A 22,973-nucleotide genomic window follows, 5' to 3' on the forward strand; every position below is an offset into this window, starting at 1 on the left:
ATAAACAATAAATACACATTTATTTGTTTAATGGTGTTTTTTTCTCTAATAGCAGGAAAATGAAACCAAAGTTTACATCTTTGGGTTTGATTTTCAATTATACCTTTGAAAATTGTGTGTTTTCTGTGTTTTACTAGTAACTTGATTGCAGCATTTGTATAAAAAATAATATAGAGAAAACATTTTAGTACAGATCCCATTTAATTTAGAATTTGTTATAAAACAAATAGTAATAAAGATTGCTTTGCATTCTATGGATAAAGGTTTTGCTAAGAAATTTGTATAATAAACTTTATATTATAACATGAACAGTGGGAGATATAATGAACAAATTATGCTTTATAGCTAATAGAAAACTGATGAAGAATATGTCTGCCAATAATTACTTTCATTTGAATTGTTCTATAAACTCAGTATTATTGAAACCACACTTGAAATTGTCTCTCATTCCACATTTTTTATTAATTGTGATTTGTTCTAATCAGCAACTAACAGTACATTTTTGAGTCTTCTTTTTAAGAAAAGATAAATACTCTAGTTCTAGATTACTATTCTGCACCAGAATTTCAACTCATATAACATCGTTTTGCTCTTTTGGAGAAAGAATTTCAGAATAAGAATAAAATCATTATAGCATAACATTTATGAGAATAGTTATAATAAGAAATTGAGTATTTTGTGAAATCAAGAAGTGATAATTTAAATGCCTGTGAGGTATTTAATAACATTTACCAACTATTACTTGGAAAAGTATCTTAAATATGTTTTCAAAACCTTATTCATCACATAGAAATATGTAGACATTGATACGTTGAGGGTGAGATGTTAAACTTAGCCATATTTCCTATGTAGTTATCAGGAAAGACTTTTAAAATATAGATTACATTTCATTACAAATTTCATGTTTCACTTGCAAATTTTATAGTTTTATAGTTAATGAAACTCTACTTTTGCTATAGTAATTTTTTTTTTCTTTTTCACTATTAAAGGGTTAGGATATCTAACTTTAAATCATTTAAGTAAATAACGATTTTTAAAACGGATAACTTTAAATTTTTTAAAGTGTTTGAAAATTAAGTAAGATTAATTTATAAAGCCAAATTCTCAAATGAATTAAGTCTCTTCTGTGTCTTTTAACTAGCTTGAGTCCCACTGATGTGTAAAGTTGTATCCATGAAAGATATTGTCAAGTTTTGACTCTCCAAAAAACTACCATAAAAAATCTGTTGATCAAAAGTTAAATTGATTAGATGTAATCCCTTAAGGAAAGTATCTCAATAGTTTCTTAGAGGGGGGATGTCACAGAGGAGAATATTTATAGTGTTGTAGAACCTGGACTGGATTATTTTAAGATGTTTCTTGAAAAAGAAAGTACTGGTTGGGGTTGGTCAAAATTTTTGACATAATTGCTTAAGGGATTGATGGATACAGCAAGTCAAGAACTTTGAAACAAGTCTTGATCAAGCTCTTAGTCTTGATAAGTACACTGTGTTACTTGATTTGTAGTCTTATCTTCCAGGATCAAGTATTTCCTGAAAAAATTAAATCATATATTTTTATTTGTACTTAGTATTGTATAACATAGGACACAATGTTATACAACACCAATACCAGTTTAACATATTGGTACTGCTATTATTTAACAAGGTGACAGATATTTTTCTTAATTTAAAAGACGTTAAATTTGTATGAACACAAACACAAGTTATTAATAAATGGGTAAATATTATTGTCAGACTGCTATATTCCTGAATGTAATGCATATGTCTAAAACCTCATGTGTATGCTTTCTTATCCCTTTTGGTGCTATCCATTTACTTCCCCTTTAATTAAAAACACAAGGGATTCCAAACAAAGATGCCGCTAGAAATGAAAAGTTTAGGCCAATGTCTCTGATGAACAAAGATGCAAAAATCTTCAATAAAATATTAGCAAACTAAATTCAACAACACATCTTAAAGATTATATATCATGGCCAACTTGAGTTTATTCCTGGCATACAAGTCTGGTTTAACATATGCAAATCAATCAATGTGATATGCCACAATAATAGAAGAAAGATAAAACCTTATGATCATCTCAATAGATGTAGAAAAGGTATTTCACAAAGTTCAACATCCTTTTATCATAAAACTCTCAACAATATAGCTGTAGAAGAAAATTCTTGCAACACAATAAGGGATATTTATCAAAATCCCATAGTCATCATCTTAATCACTTGGGAAAAACTGAAATCTTCTCCTCTAAGATCTGGTGCAAGGCAAGGATGCCTACTCTTGACACTTCTTGCTAACATAGTACTGGAAATACTAGCAAGAGTAATCAGACAAGTAAAAATAATAAATAAGAGGCATCCAAATAAAAAAGGAAGAAGTATAATTACTTGTATTCGCAGATGACATGATCCTATAAATACAGAAAACTCTAAAGGCTCCACCAAAACAGAACTAATGAACAAATTTGCTTAAGTTTCAGGATACAAAATAAATGCACAAAATCAGCTTTATTTCTTTACACCAGTAAGGATCTATCCAAAAACAATAACCAAGAAAGCAATCCCATTTACAATAGCATCAAGAAGAATAAAATACCAAGGAATAAATTTAACCAAGGAAGTGAAAGAACTGTACACTAAAAACTATAAAAAACATTGATGAAAGAAATTGAAGGAGACACGAACAAATGTAGTAATATCTGCTTGTTGATTGGAAGAATTAATGTTGTTAAAATGTCCATACAATATACAGTTTTAAAGCAATCCTTATAGAAATTTCAACAGCATTTTTTTACAGAAATAGAAAAAAGCAATTTTAAATTCAGATGGGGGCACAAAAGACCCTAAATAGACAAAAAAAAAAAAATCTTGAGGAAAAAAAGAGGACAGTGGAAACATCACACTTCCCATTTTCAAATTATGATACTAAATTATAGTAAACAAAATAAGATGGTACTGGCATAAAAAGAGACACACAGACCAATAGAACAGAATAGAGAGCTCAGAAAAAACAACAAAGCAAATAGGTCAATTAATTTTTGACAAGGGCACCAAGAATGCACAATGGGGGAAGGATAGTCTCTTCATTAAATGGTGTTGGGAAAACTGAATAGTGTAAAAAAATGAATTGGGCACTTATCTTACCCCATAGATAAAGATCAACTAAAAATGTATTAAAGACTTAAATGTCAGTCCTGAAACCATAAATTTCCAAGAACAAATCCTACAGGAAACTCTATTTGATATTAACCATGGCAATGATTTTTTGATTATCACACCAACAGCTCAGTCAACAAAAGCACAAATAAATAATGTTACTACATCAAACTAAAAAGCTTCTGCACAGCAAAGGAAACAATCAAGAAAATGAAAAGGCAACCTATGAGTTTGCAAAAAAATATTTTCAAACCATATATCTGATAAGAGGTTAATATCCAAAAATCAAAAGGAACTCACAAAACTCAATAGCAATAAACAAAATAACCTGATTAAAAAATTGTCGAGAAGTTCAATAGACATTTTTCAAAAGAAGACAGACAAATGACCAACAGATATTTTAAAAGGTGTTCAAAATCACTAATCATCAGGGAAATGTAAATCAAAATCAACATTAGATATCACCTCACACCTGTTAGAATTGCTAATATCAAAAAGAAAAAAAAGGTTTGGCACGAGTGTGGAGAATAGGAGACTGTATACTGTTGATGGGAATGTAAATTGGTACAGACATTATGGGAAACAGTATGGAAGTTTATCAAAAAATTAAAAATAACACTATCATACAATCCAGTAATCCTTCTTCTGGGTATAATACCCAAAGAGGGTGACATCAGTAACACATAGAGTTATCTTTGCTTTTATGTTCATTGCAGTATTATTCACAATAGCCAATATATGGAAATAAACTAAGTGTCTATCAACAGATAAATGATAAAGGAATTGTGGGGTGTGTGTGTGTGTGTGTGTGTGTGTGTGTGTGTGTGTGTGTGTGTGTGTGTGTGTGTGTGTGTTCGTGTTTATAACAGAATATTATCCAGCCTTAAAAAAAAAAAAGAGATCCTGCTATTTGTGACGATATGGGTGAACCCAGAGGATGTTATGCTAAGTGAATATGCCAGACACAGAAAGAAAAATAGCACACGATCTCACTTATTATGAAACATAAAATAAGTCAAACTCATAAAAATGAAGAGTCAAAAGGTGGTTAACAGGGGAGGGGTGTGGCAGGTAGGGAATGCGGAGATGTTGGTCAAAGGGTACAAGTGTGCAGTTATGTAGGATGAATATGTCTAGAGACTTAATGCAAAACATGATGACTGTATTTTATACTATTCTATGCTATACTGGAAATTTTCTGAGAATAGATTTTAGGTGATATTACCACATACATATACAAGGTTACCATGTGAAAAGATGGATATGTTAATTTGTTTGACTGAGGTACTCATTTCATTATGTATATGTATATGTATACCAAACATAATGTTATACTCTTTAAGTATACACAATAAAAAATAAAGGCACACATATTCAACAAAAACCCAAGGACTTCCTAATTTCTAACACTCCTATTATGAAAGTGCATCAAAATATGTAAATAGATGGAATTCAAATTTTTTAAATTAAATATGATAGGAATAATAAAATTAATAATGGTAGTGCTTTATAAAGATTATATGATTTACAAATATTTCTCCCATTCCATAGGTTGTCTTTCCGCTCTGTTGGTTGTTTCCTTTGCTGTACAGAAGCTTTTCAGTTTGATATAATCACATTTGTTTATTTTTTCTTTTGTTGCTTGTGCTTTTGGGGTCTTATTCATAAAGTCTATGCCCAGTCCTACGTCCTGGAGTGTTTCCTCTGTTTTCCTTTAGTGATTTTATGGTATCAGGTCTTATATTTAAGTATTTAATCTATTTCGAGTTGATTTTAGTATATGATGAGAGGTCCAATTCCAGTTTCATTTTTCAGCATATGGATGCTCAATTTTCCCAGCACCATTTATGGAAAAGGCAGTCTTTTCCCAATGTATGTTCTTGCTTTACAAGGGATTAATATCCAGAATATACAAAGATCTCAAAAAACTATACAGTAAAAATACGAAAAATCCAATTAAAAAAATGGGCAAAGGAGATGAATAAGAATTTCTCAAAGGAAGACATACAAATGGCCAAATGGCAATGAAAAATTGCTCAGCATCATTGGTCATCAGAGAAATGCAAATCCAAACCACATTGAGGTATCATCACACCCCAGTTAGACTAGCCATTATTAAAAAGACTGAGAATAACAAATGCTGGCATGGATGCAGGGAAAGGGGAACTCTTCTCCACTGTTGGTGGGACTGTAATGAGTACAGCCATTATGGAAAGCAGTGTAGAGGTTCCTCAAACAACTACAGATAGAACTACTGTATGATCCAGCAATCCCACTACTGGGTATACATCCAAAGGAATGGAAATCATCATATCGAAGGGATACTTGCACTCCCATGTTCATTGAAGCTCTTTTTACAATAGCCAAAATATGGAATCAACCAAAGTGTCCATCTATAGACACTGGATAAGGAAAATGTGGTATATATACACAGTGGAATACTACTCAGCCTTAAGAAAGAATGAAATTCTGCCATTTGTGCAAAATGGATGAGTCTGGAGAAAATTCTGTTAAGTGAAATAAGCCAGACAAGGAAAGAGAAATACCACATGTTCTCACTCATAACTGGCTGCTAGGAAGGAAGGAAGGGAAGGAGGGAAGGAGGGAGAGAAAGAGAGAGAGGAAGAAAGGAATGAAGGAAAGAAAGAAAGAAAGACAGAAATAAATAAAGAAAGAAAAGACCACAACAATACATTGAACTTTCAGAAGGAGAAAACAAACCTAAGGATATTAGATATGGGGGAGAAGGAGGGAGGGGGTTGGGAAGTGATAGGTCAGGTAAAGGGCATAAAGAAACATCACGATTTGTAAGAATGAATATGCTAATAATAAATAATAATAATAAATAAATAAATTAAAACAGAACACATTTCAATTAAAAAAGGTTATATGATTTAACCATTAATCATATTATATTGTTGTCTTCATTTAACATAAACTGACACCAAGGCAGAGAAGATTTAAATAATTTAGGAAGGTCATCCAAAGCTTGTGGATAGAATTTGACTTGAATATACAAGCTTAACATTATGGTTAAAGGAATATTTCTAGTTAAAATAATTTTAAGCAATTATTGTGTAAATAGAAAAGACAGATATAGAATTTAATTGCACAACTAGGTGTTTCTAGTCCAAGTGTTCTTCACTAAATAAATGAGACTAACTGGGAGACCTAGAACATTTAGCAAGATAGAAGAGTAAGTGGTGTGGTTGGGATATGATCTTTCTATGTCCAAGATTTTAATTAACCCAGTTTTGGGATCAATATCTCTTTCTTTGCTCTTTCAAACATATTATGCAGCTGCTTTACTATCAATCCTTCAAGGCATTTTGGATTCCCTATTAGCTGTGTTTAATTTAGTCTGTGGCTTTCTTCTGTCTAAACATATTCAGTCTTCTGAAAGATTTCTGATGGTTGACAATGAAAATCCTAACGTGGTTAACAATAAAAATCCTAACCACTGAATTTTCAACAAGACTGACGAACGCATGGGAAAGGACTATACGAAATAAGAGAAAAATTCCATGTTCTTTTAGGATTTCCTGAAGGAGATAACACTTTTGAATAAAACATGAACAATTTAGTCCCCTGGTTTTTAAACAAATGGTTTCTTAACTGGAAATTTGTTTTAAAGAGCTGTAGTGATCATTTCACTTCCATGTTATTCAGACTTTGCTTCAAGCATATGCACTTCAATACATACTTTGGCATTTTGCAGTATGTACATACTGCATAATCAAATGGCATGAAATATTTAGATCAAATATAGCACATACATTCAGTGGCTTGAAAAATAAAGTGATGACAAGTGTGTTTATGTGTTCATGAGAAGATTATACTATATATATATATAAGTATATATGTGTATATATGTATATATGAGAAAAATTTAAGCTTATTTACACATTAGTATTTGCAGGAATTATGTTTTTCCCCTCAGCAGGAATGCTATATACGGATGCATTTTCCTATTCATTCACCAGTGTTAAGTTACTGTTATTCCAAATGTCACAACTATGAGAATATATTTTAAAAGTATTCTAACCATAGATATGAAATTCAACTTCTGTTTTCTGGGATATTAGACTTTTTGCTTATAGCTGTAGTATCTGATATTTCAACATTTTTATCTCTTTCTACTCCAGCATCAGGAAAGAGCAACAGTTCATACGATTCTGACATTCTTGAATAAGTTTGAATATCTAAATCAACATTTTGATCTTTGTTCAGAACCTTTTTTACTTCGTTTGTTGTTTACTTTTGTGAATTTTCTCTAAAGCAAGAAAGCTGAAGTCAAGAAAAATGTACAATAAAATAAAAGAAGCTTTTCCTGTGAGAGTCACTGGGTTGAGAGGAGCGTGGCCTTCTCCTCTTCCTGACATGACATGTACTTGTCCACTGATGTCAGTGTACTTCAAAAAGAGGGAGTCATCTGGCAAAAATGTTACTTTGCCAGCTGTGTTCAAGGTTCCTATTCAACCAGATATTGTCAACTTTATTCACATCAACTTGCTTAAAAACAACAGATAGCCCTATGCTGTCAGTGAATTAGCAGATCATCAGATCAGTGCTGAATCTTGGTGTACTCAAGGAGCTCTGGTTTGAATTTCCAGAATTCAAGTTGGTGAGACTCACCATTCTGGCCAAGGTGTTTTTGGAAATATCTCAGAGGCCACATGTTTGCTCCAACCAAACCTGGCACTGTTGGCACCATTCATTGAATACAACCCAAAAGTAATATGCCATCTGCTCTGTCCTGGCTGCTTCAGCCTTACCAATACTGGTAATGTCTAAAGATCATCATATTGAGGAAGTTCCTGAACTTTCTTTGGTGGTCGAAGATAAATTTGAAAGGTACAAGAAAACAAAGGATGCAGTTTTGCTTCTTAAGAAACTTAAGTCATGGAATGATATCAAAAAGGTCAATGTCTCACCAAATGAGAGCTGGCAAGGGAGAAATGAGAAATCATTGCCATTCGTCATATCCAGCACAGGAGGCCCTGCATCATCTACAATGAGGACAGTGGTATCCTCAAGGCCTTTGGAAACCTCCCAGGAATTACTCTGCTTAGTACCAGCAAACTGAACATTTTGAAACTTGCTCCTGGTGGGCATGAGGAACATTTCTGCACTTAGACTGAACGTGATTTTCGGAACTTAGATGAATTGTATGGCACTTGGCACAAAGCTGCTTCCCTGAAAAGTAACTATAACCTTCTCATGCATAAGATGATGAATACAGACCTTAGAAGAATTTTGAAAAGTCCAGAGATCCAAAGAGCCCTCCACGCATCACGCAAGAAAATTCACATGGGGTCCTGAAGAAGAATCAATTGAAAAACCTGAGAATCATGTCAAGACTAACCCCACATGCAAAGTCCATGCACCAGAACACGATTCTTTGCCAGGCCAAGAATCACTAACTCCAGGTGGATAAGGCTGCAGCAGCACTAGAGGCTAAATCAGAAGGGGTTGCAGGCAAGAAACCTGTGGTAGGGAAGAAAGGAAAGATGGCTGTTGGTACTGAGTAGCAGAAGAAGCCTTTGAGAAAAAAAGGCTGTGGCTACCAAGAACCTAGTAGCTGAAAAGAAGCCAGCAGAAAAGAAACCTTCCAAGGGAGAAAAGAAGCCTGCTGCATAAATTCTTAGGTTTATTTTATAAAAGCCAAACATTTTGGACAGCTTATTTTGAATAAAGACCTGATCAAAGAGGCAATGAAAAAAAAATAAAATAAAATAAAACAAATCTGGTCTTTTACTTCCTGCTTTTGACAAGAGAAAGGGGGAAAAAAACCTCAACCTTTAAATTATTTTTTTATTAAAATATAATTGATTACACATATTTCTTGGGTACAGATTTGAATATCAGTACCTATGAATGATATGTGGTGATCAAATCAGTATAATTAGTTTACTCATGTTTACAAAATATAATCAATCTTTGTGATCCTTAAGCAATTTCTCCCTAACCCCCTTCCCTCTCCCTATCCCACCTCTAATAGACAGTTCTCTTTTTTATTAAAAGTTCAACATTCTTGTGATTGTTGTTTCTTTCTTTCTATCTTCATTTTATTGTTTCTTTTTCTTTTTTTAGCTCCCACTTATGAGTGAGGACGTGCAGTGTTTCTCTTTCTGTGCCTGGCTTATTTCACTTAACATAATTTCCTCTAAGTTCATCCATGTTGCTGTGGCAGAATTTCATTCTTTTTTATGGCCAAGTAGTATTCTATTGACTATATATACCATATATTCCTTATCCAATCATCGGCATTTAGGTTGGTTCCACATGTTAGCTATTCTAGTTAAAGTTGTGATAAACATGGGAGTGCAGGTATCCCTCTGACATGATGATTTCCATTCCTTTGGGCATATATCCAGTAGTGGAATTGCTGGATTATGTGTCAGTTCTATCTGTAGTTGTTTGAGGAACCACCATACTATTTTTATAATGTCTTCACTACTTTACAGTCCCACCAATAGTGGAGGAGGGATCCCCTTTCTCCTCATCATCGTCAGCATTTGTTATTCTCTGTCTTTTTGATAATGGCCAGTCTGACTGGGGTGAGATGATATCTCAGTGTGATTTCGATTTTCATTTCCCTGATGCTAAGTGATGTTGAGCACTTTTGCATGTCTGTTGACCACGTGTATATCTTCCTTTGAGATATACTTATTCAGCTCCATTGCCCATTTTTTAAGCAGGTTACTTGTTTTCTTACCGTTAAGTTGTTTGAGTTCTTTGTACATTCTGGATATTAATCTCTTGTCAGATGCATAGTTGCAAATAATTTCTCCCATTCTGTAGGTTGTCTTTTTGCTCTGTTAACTGTTTATTTTGCTGTGCAGAGCTCTTTAGTTTGATATAACCCCATTTGTTTATTTTTTCTTTTGTTGTCTGTACTTTTAGAGTCTTATTCATAAAGTCTTTGACCAGTCCTACATCCTGAAGTGTTTCCTCTACATTTTCTTTTAGGAGTTTTATAGTTTCAGGTCTTATATTTAAGTCATTAATCCATATTGGGTTAATTTTGGTATATGGCAAGAGATATGGATCTACTTTCATATTTCTACATATGGATGTCCAGATTTTCTAGCATCACTTATCATTTGTATCTTTTCCCCAATGTATGTTCTTGAGGCCTTTGTTAAAGATCAGTAGGCTGTAAGTATGTGGGTTGATGTCTAAGTTCTCTGTTCTGTTCCATTGGTCTCAATGTCTGTTGTTATGCTTGTACCATGCTATTTTGGTTACTATACCTTTGAAATATAATTTGAAGCCAGGGATTGTTATGCCCCCAGCTTTATTTCTTTTGCTCAGGATTGCTTTGGCTATTTGGGATCTTTCTTGTTCCATAAGAATGTTAGGATTGTTTTTGTTTTCTATTTTTGTGAAGAAATGCCATTGGTATTTTGATGGGGATTGCATTAAACCTGAAGATCACTTTGGGTAGTATGGTCATTTTAATGTGTTAATTCTTCAAGTCCAAGAGCATGGAATGTGCTTCCATCTTTTTGTGTCCTCTTTAATTTCTTTCAGTAGTGATTTGTAGTTCTCATTGTAGCATTCTTTCACATCCTTGGTTAAATTTACTTCTGGGTTGTTTTTTTCTTTGTTGTTGTTTTGTTTTGTTTTGTTTTTTGGCCATTTATAATTTTTATAAATTATAAAAACATGTCATCTGCAAAGAGGGACAGTTTGACTTTGTCTTTTCCAATCTGGATGCCCTTTAATTCTTTCTCTTGCCTGATTGCTCTGGCTACTATTTCCAATACTATGTTAAATAGGAGTGGTAAGAGTGGGCATCCTTGTCTTGTTCTTATATTCATGCTATTGTGAGAATGCTATTGGCAGTGGGTTTTGTCATATATGGCTTTTACTGTGTTGAGATATTTTCCCTCTATACCTAATTTGCTAAAAGTATTGTGATTGGATGTTGAATTTTGTCAAATTCTTTTTTTTTTTTTTTGCATCTATTGAGATAAATCATATGGCTTTTGTACTTGATTGTGCTGACATGGTGTTTTATTGTGATTTATTGACTTGTTTGTGATTTATTGACTTCGTATGTTGAACCATCCTTGCATCTCTGGGATGAATCCCACTTGATCGTGGTGTATAATTTTTTTGATGTATTGCTGTATTCTGATTGCTAATATTTTGTTGGAGATTTTTGCATTTATGTTCATCAAAGATATTGGCCTGTAGTGCTCTTTATGTGTTGTGTCTCTTTTCTGATTTTGGTATCAGGGTGATACTGGCCTCATAGAATGAGTTTGGGAGAATGGCCTCTGTTTTGATTTTTTGGAGTAGTTTGAGAAGAATTGGTATTAATTCCTCTTTTATGGTTTGGTAGAATTCAGCAGTAAAGCCATCTGGTCCTGGGCTTCTTTTTTTGTTGGGAGACTGCTGATTACTGCTTAAATCTCATTGTTTGTTATTGGTCTGGTCAGATTTTGTATGTCTTCTTGCCTCAGTCTTGATAATTTGTATGTGTACAAAAATTTATCCATTTTCTTCAGGTTTTCAAATTTGCTAGCATATAGTTGTTTATAAGTCTTTAATGATTCTTTGTATATCTGTGTTATTGGTTATAATGTCTCCTGTTTCATTTCTGATTTTTGTTGTTTGTGTCTTCTCTCTTCTTCTTTTGGTTAGCCTTGCTAACAGTTTGTCTATTTTGTCAAAAAAAATCTTTGTGTTCCATTGACCTTTTTTGGGTCTCTATTTCATTTAGTTCTGCTGATGTCTTTACTTCCTTCCATATTATTAATTTTGGGATTAGATTGCTCTTATTTTTCAATCTCTTTGAGGTGTAACATTAGGTAGTTAATTTGAAATCTTTCTGTTCTTTTGATGTGTCTATTGCAATATGCTTCCCTCTTAGTACTGCTTTTGCTGTATCCCATTTTTTTTGCATGATATGTCTTTATTTTCATTAGTTCCAAGAAATTTTTTGATTTCCTGTTTAATTACTTCTTGGACCCATGGGTCGTTCAGCGCCATGTTTTTACCTTCTGTGTGTTTGTATAGTTTCAAGAGTTTCATTTGTCATTGATTTACTATTGTTTTGGGTAGAACTGAATCAAAACATTGTTAGTGATGCTAGTGGTTTATTACCATTCTTTGACCAATTTTACAGTATAAAAGTAAAACATTTCTCTATGAAAAGGTACTTATAGAAAAAAAAGTTTGAGTGGGAAAATGGTAGACTAGAGGAAACCAGGACACATTCCTCTCACAAAAGAAAACCAGAATAGGCCCACTGCTACCATCACCACACTCACCAGGGACATTGTCTGGACCCAGGACTGTTGCCAGTCTTCCCAAAGTGAGTTTCATCCTGCTCCGCACTGCTGCCACCAGTAGCCATTTACACCAGTGCTGTAGGGCCGACCAGATCAGCCCTGCACAGGATCCATGCCCATGGCGCCACGTCAGTCAGTCTAGCCCTGTGTGTGTTCCCTGCTGCAGCCGTCTGCAGTTAGACAGCCATCACTAGTGGCCCTCTACACTGCAGCACCAGCCAGACCAGCCACATACAGAACCCCCACCCAAGTCACCTCAATAGTCAGCCTGGCTATGTGCAAGACCCCCACTGTAATTGTATATAGTGTAGCTGCCATCACCATAGCCATCACACCAGTTGCCTTGGCTGGATGTGGTTCCACTGGTACACCATCTTCTCACTAAACCTTTTTTTCTATAAGTGCCTTTTCATATAGAAATGTTTTACTTTTACCCTTCAAAATTGGCCAAAGAATAGTAACAAACTACTAGTATCACTAACAATGTTTTGGTTCAGTCCCACCCAAAACAATAGGATTATTTTACATTGCAGACGATTTCATTCTCTTGTGTGTTTTTTTTTTTTTAGGTATTTATTTATTTTTTTAATGTATATATATTTTTATTGGTTATGAATATTCTTGAGATACAAAGCTGATCATTACCACTTGTCTTGCATTAAGGCCTAGAATGTCTGAAGCAATCTAGCCCCATTGAATTTTGAAGACTCCCATCCAGTGAGGGGAGCAACTACAGAGGATGGTGTCAAAATTAAGCAGGAGAGAGATCTTAGAGAGGCAGGAAAGAGAACGTACAAATAAAAATAGAGGAGGGAAACAGAACTGGGAAATCCCAGAAAGCAGCCTCCCATAATTTTTAACATACCCTAAAATAACAAGTTGGAGCTCAGTGAAATTAGAAACACTATCTGAGTCAAGCTTTTCTCTTTATCTTTTGGGAAATTAAGTTCAAGTAGAAATGAACAACAGGAATCTATTAAGGTTAAATTCCATAGAAAATTATTTTTTAAAAACTGAAAATAAGGAACATTATAGAATCCTGACAGATATTTTAAGCATGCTGAAAAGAAAACAATAATAACGAAAGACCCAGATTATCATGTACTATTTCAAAACAAGTTTAAAGACATTAAGAAAATACATAAAAAATAGAAAGAACAACATAAACAGAAATATAAAAACTCAGGAATAAGGTGACAGAATTCAATATAGCAATAGAAATAATATCAAATAAATATTTTTAAAAACAAATACTAAACTAGAAAAAACACATGATGAGATGAACATGATAAAATTTTCTTAAAGAAAATAGATATAGAAAAGAAGACAATTTTAACAATATATAATAAAGGAAGAGATAAAAAGATTAAAGAAAAAGTGATGAATATTGAGCTTAGATAAAAAGGATTGAACATATGGATACTAGAATTTCTGAAGAACCTAGTAAGGTATCACAGAAAATTATGAACATGTACATTTCAAGGAAAATTTTCTTTAAAAATGTTTAAAGTTTACATTACAAGACACACTGTGCACCTGAGATTATTGACTATAATGATCAAAAAGATCTAGTAAAATTATTGCACTTCAAAGAAAATGAAGAAAAAAATGAACATATGAATTGGAAGAAAAATGAAATTAAATTATCATCAGACATTTTCAATAGCAATATTTATGAAAAAATTAAGTAACATAATTATGATATTTAGAGAAAGAATGCGTGAACCATGGGTTTTATAGCCAGAGTAATTGACCTTCGAATATAAAGAACACAGTCAAACTGCTATCAACTGGCAAAAACTCAGGGAAGGTAGCTCCTATGAGCCCTTCCTAAAAATTTTACTCAAGAGAAAGCTTCAGGAAGAAAAAATGACCAGAGAGACTTAGACATAAGAGGAGATGTTGAGCCTTAAATATGTAGTTCTCACAGTACCCAAACTAAATGAGAATTAAAATGGAGAGAAAATAGTGTGTAATGGCTATCTGATCTGACAATTTAAATGTATATTACAACCATTAAAAAATGAGAGAATAATGAGGATAAAATATGTCAACATTTTTAACTATTTTCAGTAAAAAATAATTGGTGAAAACAATATTTGCATTATTAATCTATGACTTGTATATAAAGAAAATACTGAAAATATGTAATTATGGGTTATATTAATTCTAATTCTATCATCCCCTATTGTTCTTGAAAACCAAATTCTCAGTGTGGAATTAAGAAAATTCAGATGTAATATGGAAAAAGTTAAGTAAAAACCTTCTAATGCCACATATAGAATAGAAATATCAGTATGAAAATATATTTTAAAATGTATACATAAACATACATACTTTAAAATATATACACATACCTACATACTTGGATATATGTATATGTTTGTGTGTGTGTGTGTGTGTGTGTGTGTGTGTATTTCCAAGCTAGTACATATTCCTAGCTCTCCCACTTAAAATTGTAATAGAAATAATGACCAGCACAGACCCCACCACCAATAATGATCTTGGTATATCATTTCCCACTAGAAGAAATCAGAACTTAATGGAGAAACAAATGATTTTCATTATGTGGCAGAAAATATATAAGATGAATTTGGGACTTCTTGACATACAGTTATCAAGAAAGGACTTCAAGAATATAAAAGGACCATGGAGCCCCCTACTCTAAAATGAAAGCATTACTGAACACAAATGATAGAAACTGAATATTTTATCTATGGATTGGGTTAAAACAGTACACAAAGGAATAACTTTAGAAAAATTTTCCATAATAATTATTATTTTCTTGTTGGTTATTTCTTTGAGAATTAAATTCTGTGATGAAATGCTGGCTAATGTCTCAGAATATGAGGAAACTTGTATTTTCTGAGACAGCTCTTAAAAAGAACACTTAAATAGTTAGGAGATGGAGTCATGACTTGCACACTGTATGCTCAATAAACACAAATTTATTTTTATACCATCTCCAAGCAACTTGGTTGTAAAATCATTCTGAAAAGGTCAGTGCTTCTGTTTGTTTTGAATTTTCATTACACATCAAAGAAGTTGTTTACCTAGTACAGGTCATAGGATTTTCATATATTGTAAGAGGGATTTAAAAAAAAATGTCTCTAATGAGGCACGACTACTAGAACAGGTAGATGTTTGTGATTTATGAGATTATGCTAAAAAACAATGCCTTCTCTACTGATTTCCTATAACATCCAAATTTAATGAAAACTTGATATAGATAATGTAAAATAGCTCTACTCACAGAAGAAAACATAAATGTTCATCTGTTACATAACTATAATAGATTATTAGACAATGATAAGTTGCCTCATATTGTTATCATGACAAGCATTTAATACAATATAAAATGTTAAATTGACACAGTCAATGAATAACTACAACTCCTACTTCCCACACACCAGCTCAATCTAATTTTCAGGAAACATGAATATTTTTACTTTTCCAGTTTTGCAAATAGCAAATTTTAAAAATCATTATGCATTTACTTATCTTAGATCCAAACTTTAACTGACACTTGAAAAAAAAAGAACATCATGATATTATTACTAGTTCAGATTTTAATAAGAAAGTGCTCAGAAACTGAATACTACAGGTAAATTAATAATATAAATATTAATTTCTAAATATTACAATTAAATGAAATAGCCTAAGCCTAGTTACTGTTGATCACATGATTAATCCCTGATTACTCAGAAAAACTATTTCCCAAACTATTGGCAATGTCACTGCTCTACAGATTTGATGTCTCCTTTAACAACCTTATTGATAGCTAGTTGAACACTTATTTATAACTGTACCTGTATCAGTTTACTTTTTATGCACATAAGTCCTTTGGAACCTGAACACTTACCTCTTCATTTGTTTTAACAATACTAAAGAGAAAACTCTTCCTATAGAAGTACCTGAGAAATTACTGTAAAAGTTAGCAATTAGAGAAGTAAATCACTTGCTGGCAAGTGATACTTGGAAATGTCACTTCCAAGTGACAATTCTTTATTATTATTTATTTATCTTGAAGCATTGTCAAATATTAGATATGTGCCACACCTATCCAAATGTAAATACAAAGACATGCTGAAAAGTTCATAATACATTATCCCGAACCATACCTATTTTGATCTAGCATATTCTGAATCATATGTTCAATTTCAAAAAATCAAATATTTACCTATTACAAATCCTCCTGCACTTTCTGCATTGAACACAGGAGAAATAAAAAATCCCTTTGTGCCAGATGTTGTTTCAGTCTTAGTAAGCTAAAATTGTTCATATTCACGTCCACCTGGAAATTATAGACCAGACTTGGACATAAGGAGATGGAAACATGGAAGATTCTTGAAATTGGACCTCCTAAAATGATATCCCCTCAGCAATACTTTGGACCAGGAAAAAAGCATCACACTAATGCAGGTAGAACACATTGACACTTGTCTGTACATGGATCTGTGATGTGGTTAGAGAGGTGTTTCTTCTGAAAAATCATTTTCTAAGCCTGAGCTTCCATTGCTATTATATCAAGTTTATAAGACCTATGGTGTCAAAACCACCAAACTGAAACATAAAAATTAGTCTGACACCTATTTTGCACAGACGTCCACCATATGCTTACCCCAAAACCATTATAGAATAAAAAGGTGAAACTTTTATTCTTTACTTTAACCTTGTTCCTTGTCTACCATGGAGCAGATCATATATATGACCAGAAAACGTGCATTTATACCATGAGATAAGCTAGGACCTTGGATTTTTTGTTTTGTTTTACTTTATGTATGTGTGTATGTACATTTTGGTTTATTATTTACTTCGGTTTGATTGGTCATTTATTATTATTAATTTCTATCAAAATTTATATAAATGTAATTCAATGAAAATGATTGACTTTCTTATAGAAAATCAAAGTAAAAAATGCAGCCTGTGGGTTCTTCTACAAGCTTGACTGCTTTGCAATATATTTTATTCCAGGGAAAAGAGAAAAATCTTCAATCTGGAATCACACATTTCTTTGATGGCAATTTCTTTTTCTTTTCTTTTTCTTTCTTTCTTTCTTTCTTTTTTTTTTTTTTTTTTGATGGATTTACCTCTATGTGGCCCGCAGGGATCACCCACTTGGATTGAATGAGCCATGTGGCATGAGAACAGTGCCCCAGTGACTCCTTACATGCAGGCCTATTTTCTTTAGCTTCAGTGTTAAGGATCATTGCTCTTGCAGATTCTGTTTCTGATTTATTTGTATTTCATGGCCAATTTGTATTCATTCTGTTTTAATGACCTTCTGATCTTCACTAGTGAAAGTGCTGAGTTGTGGTACGTGTCTTTGCCCCCATTTTTTTTTTTTTTTTAACCTGGCATGTCTACCAGGTTCTGTAAAGTTTTCAGCAACTGAGTCTATTTCCTCTTCACAACCAGGTCATTGAGCCTGCAGTCCTAAATGCCTTATACTATTTTCATTTGGCTGTAAAACGAATGATTAAATTGGCATCTGTGTGTTTCCTCTGCAGTAGTTTTCCTCATATGTATCTGTATTTCCTTTTAACCTGTACATGAAGTTGTAGGATAATGCGTTTTCCGGATATGTGTGAGAAAATTTCCAGAAAAAAATATAATTTGCTTTTATAATGATGTATTTTTAATTATACCACTTCACATAGCCTCTTTCATATATGTACTGGTCATTGGAATTTGCCAGTGTATATCATATTTACATTTAATTAAAACAGATTTACCATCAGAGGGAAGGAAATGTATAGAAAGATGTTAAAAAAAAATCTGATTTTGATTGGTTTACGCAGCACAAAGCTTGCATGGCTTGTATAACACTTCTACGCAAAGGAAAAAATATTAAGTGTCTTGGGTTTGTTCTGAGCCTCATGAATTCTCCTTAATTACTCTGCAAGAAATCTGAAAGGATCTGAGTGCATGGATTTTATCTTTCTTTCATGAGGAGTTGAAATCCCCCATAGCAATGCAAAAATAAACCATGTCCAGATGTGAGGAAAAGATTAGTGGACCAATAACAATGTGTTGTCAAAGCTCCTAGCTTTACACAAATATAACAATTCAGTTGCTGCTGAAAATGGCACAATCAAATAGGAAGAAATTCTAAGACTAAGGACCCTCCTTGTGGGCGAGGTTCAGAAATATTGGTTTTTCAGAGATAAGCCAGCCCAAGTCTCCTTACTTTCCTATGAGTTTGCTTAAAATCATTTTGTTGTTGAGAGTAAAATGTTTTCTGAAAATATTGCTACACCTTTATTTATATCCAGGAAAGATTATAAATCAGATTATAAAGTCTCTTAAATTTGAAGAAGCTATTGTTCTAATTGACCTGTAGAAATAAATAAGAAGTACTCATACAACTTGAATAGAATTATATAAGAATTCCCAGAAAAATAAGACGGTAAGCTTCTAAATATTTAACTATTTTGGCCAATTAAGAAAAAAAAATGCAATGTTCCATTGAAAATGCCAACTAAGAAAAAATCAAACTGTGATATAAATGTCGAATGCATACATAAGAAAAAAATGCAACTGGATTTAAGGCTGTTAACAAATAGTCATAGTTCTGAAACCACTTAATGGTAAATAAATACAGAATGATATAAGGATAGAAGCTGATGTAATACTTCCATTTAAAGTGAATCTTTAGACATGATCATTTGTCTGGATTAATAACATTCATTTTATAAATATTATGTTTTATTTCATCCAATATATTTTTTCTCTTGGAAACTTTTAATTTAATTCTTATTTTTCAACATATCATTATAATAATTTTAATGGATATTTACATTTTTGTCCTCATTATTTCAAACTTCCTAAATTTCATACTATGGTTTATGGGTAAAAACACATCAAATTTCTTTAATATACTATGATTTAAACATATGATTTACTAAATTTAATGTTTTCCATGCTGTATTCAACATAGATTTGTTCTTGGGAACTTTTGACATTGCTGCAAATCATGTGGACTAAGTAAATCTACTTACATCATCTGAATGCAATATTAAAGTGGCGTTTTTCTGACAAATGTTAGTTTCAATAGCTGTTGTGAAGGACTTGGGCTTTAGAATACAATGAAGCAATAAGATCTTTACTTAATTATCCATAGTAAACAATTAGAAAACTGGATAAAATATATGCAAAGCTGTTTTCAGATATTGGACAAGCCATGCAAGACTATGATATTTTGAGAAGGGAAACAAACAAAATACATAATTCAGTTGTGCAGGCTTTCATTTCAAAGTCAACTGCTTCTAGATATTAGACCCAGGGAGGGAGTCCGGCTGCCTTGGTAAATTGAAGAGATGTAGCTAGGAATGTGGGGAGACTAGGTGCCTGGGAGTTTGAGGCAGAATTCCAGAATAGAGAGATATAGAGAAAAAGAGCTCCAGAAACCTGTAATTTAAATAAACATCAAAATTATAAATATCCTCACTGAATAATTTTAGTTGTTCTTAAACAAAATTGAAATAGAATCTAGACAAAGATAAATATGTGAAATGGGACTGGAAATATGGCATGCTTAAGTTCATTGTATTTTTTAAGAAGGCTGGAAACATTGATTAACCTCACTGACTATACATCTACACATACTGCTTTTTAACACTGCTTTATTAAACAGTATTGTTTAGTATATTCAAACCGTTTGTCTATTATTCAAGATAGTATAACATTTTCATAAAAACAGCCAAACAATACCTGATAGATTGTGGCAAATTCTGTTAAGTGGGTGTCAAAACCTCCATCACATCTGTCCCCACTCCATAAAGCGTTTAATATAGGAATACTGTACCCAAGATTTTCTACCTTTCTCAGATACATAAATTTATCATTCACATGACCCCTTTTAACATTTATTAATCATCAATATTTTATGAAGCTGGTTAAAAATGCTATTATTTCACTATTTTACATGCCACATCTAGTATGGTAAGTAGTTCTAATATTTATTACCTATTCTCAAATTTATTTTTCCCCATAAAATTTAGAATCCTTAGTAAACATCCAAGGGGTTTTGCTTGAAATTACATATAATTTGTTGATTTTTATGCACCTAAACGGAAATATGTTTTCTCCTCAATTATTTGTATTTTCTGTTGTTCAGTAATATTTTTTTATTAAATAAGTTTTAAATATTATATTCCACACTACCATAGGTATTTGATAATTTGATCATTGAGATTGGTAATTTTTTTCTTTGTATTTTTATAAATATTTCTCATGGCTATATAGGATATTTATTGATAAGTGTATATACTTTTGTAACCAGAAAGCATACTAAATTTTATTATTTTTTCTAATAATTGAATAGAAATTCAGTTGAATTCCTGAGTTTACAGATAGACAGTCACATCATACAAAAAAAATTATATTACTTTTCCATTTTCCTTGTGTAAAATTGTGTGTGTGTGTGTGTGTGTGTGCGCGTGTGTGCCCACTTGGTTTTAAGGATGAAAGACAATTATTGAAATGTGTAGGCATATTGAAAGAAGCTAAAAAGAAAAGACCAAATGTATCTAATGATGCACAGAGCCTGTTCTTAAAATGTGAATTAAATTAAAGGCAAGGGAGGGTTGATAGATACTAGATGTAAATATATCTGATTTTCAAGCTTGGAGGATTTACTCCAAAAAAGAAATAGCATCACTTCTTCTGAAGTAAGAAAGAACAAGTGGGGAATGTTGGAAGTTTTAGAGTGAGAGGCAAATGTGAGGAACTGATTGTCGAAGACTTCTCTGTAGGAAAAAGATTTATCTCACAGCTAAGAGAGAGCAGCAGGCTTAAAATTTGAGGAATGAGAATTGATGTTCTGTTATAACCAACCAAAGAAATAAGAAGTGGGATTAACTTGACTAAAAGTTTTGAATTTATTTATACATTTGCCACATATCACAAATCCTGTGATAGATTTCAGCTAGGAATACAAAGAAGCATAAAGCATGCCTTCTTAATTAGCATGCTTGACCAGGATGAGTGCCAAGGTGAGTTAGAAAACATGGGTTCATCGTAGAACAGATTACTATGTTCACATTTTTTTTCTTTATATAATGTTTAGTTATCTACCAGAAACAGAGAAAAAAGAAGGGGGATAGGAACGATTTACCCAGACTTGGAAATTGATAGTTGGGAGGACACAGGAGCAAAAATATATGTGAAACAAAAGATTAGTGTCTGTACAAAGAGAGGCAAAATGGGATTCTACTGAGAAAGTTACCTAATCTCTAAACCAGCTTCCTCATTAGCAAAATGAGGAAAATTGCATTTTATAAGATTATTGTAAATATAAAATTAGATTATCCATATTAAACCACATTGAGAAAAAGAAAATACTCTTTATATATACTATCTTAGAAACGTCTTTGAAAGAGAAACACTTTTCCTGTAATCTACTAAATGTTCACATACTTTCTAAGACAAATGATAATAGATTAATATAAGGAATAATGTCAGATTCTCATTATTTCATTTTTTCCTAATTCGGTACGGAATGTTTACTGTGTTGTGTAAAAATGTATATTTATTCACAAACAACTTTTGATGTTCTGTGAATGACAGTGGTTATCACCAGGCAATCAAGTTTATTGACCTGTGCAGAAAAATGGATATTCTTGAGCTTTCTATAAAGGGTATAGTAAATCTAGTAGCTATGTAATTAACCCATAATCATGTAAGCAATAAAGGCATAATTATAAGATTATTAATATGTTAAAATTATAAGGAATTTTCTGGCATTTAATTAACATTTACCAAGGCAGGCGACAGCAAATTAAATATCAATTAATAAAAAGTGACATTTATTTAGATACCCTATTAGTTGTCACAATTATTAACTTGTTATCACTGGCTTTTAAATTCTGATTGAGTGCGTAAAAATTTCCTACAATTTTTATGTGTTAAAATCTAATTATATTAGTGTCCTGTAATTTTAAATTGATTAAGCAGCATCTCATAATAAATCTCAATACTCTTAACTGTCAACTGATGGATAATAGACATTCACTAGTCTATAAAGCCAAATAAATACTTCCAAAGGAACTAAGCAGTCTTAAAAAACTCTTTCTTCCTTTAAAGTACCCAATCTTATAAACTCCAAATTAAAATAAAAATGGATTAAACGTATGGGACCCTCTGTGTCTATAGCAAAACACTAGATATGGCTCTTTTATAGCTATTCAATGCCCTTGACACAGGCCCATGATTTAGAATATTTGCTTTGAGACAGTAGAGCTGAGTATTTAAAATATAACTATGTGAAGTCCAGCTAATTTGTTTTAATCATCTGGGCACCCATTGGAAGTTTGCAGGTATAATATTAGCTCCCAAGCAATTCCAATGACCAGCAGATATAAAAACATGCCTAGTAAGTACACTTAAGGTGAGAGATCTCTTAACTAGTGTCAAATATCCAAAACCTCACAATTCATTTCTTTCTCGTAACTTTCCAAATACCAAGATGATATAAGAAGTTCAGGAAGTATACTAACAGAAAATATAAAAACTTT

The 22,973-nt window shown here is 32.4% G+C and overlaps 1 pseudogene; it reads left to right on the forward strand.

The window, feature by feature from the left end:
- Positions 1 to 7,501: 7,501 nt before the first annotated feature.
- On the forward strand, positions 7,502 to 8,791 carry LOC134365248 (large ribosomal subunit protein uL4-like; annotated as a pseudogene).
- Positions 8,792 to 22,973: the final 14,182 nt, after the last annotated feature.

The sequence above is a fragment of the Cynocephalus volans genome, chromosome 16 (genome assembly GCF_027409185.1).
Source record: "Cynocephalus volans isolate mCynVol1 chromosome 16, mCynVol1.pri, whole genome shotgun sequence".
NCBI classification, from domain to species: Eukaryota; Metazoa; Chordata; class Mammalia; order Dermoptera; family Cynocephalidae; genus Cynocephalus; species Cynocephalus volans.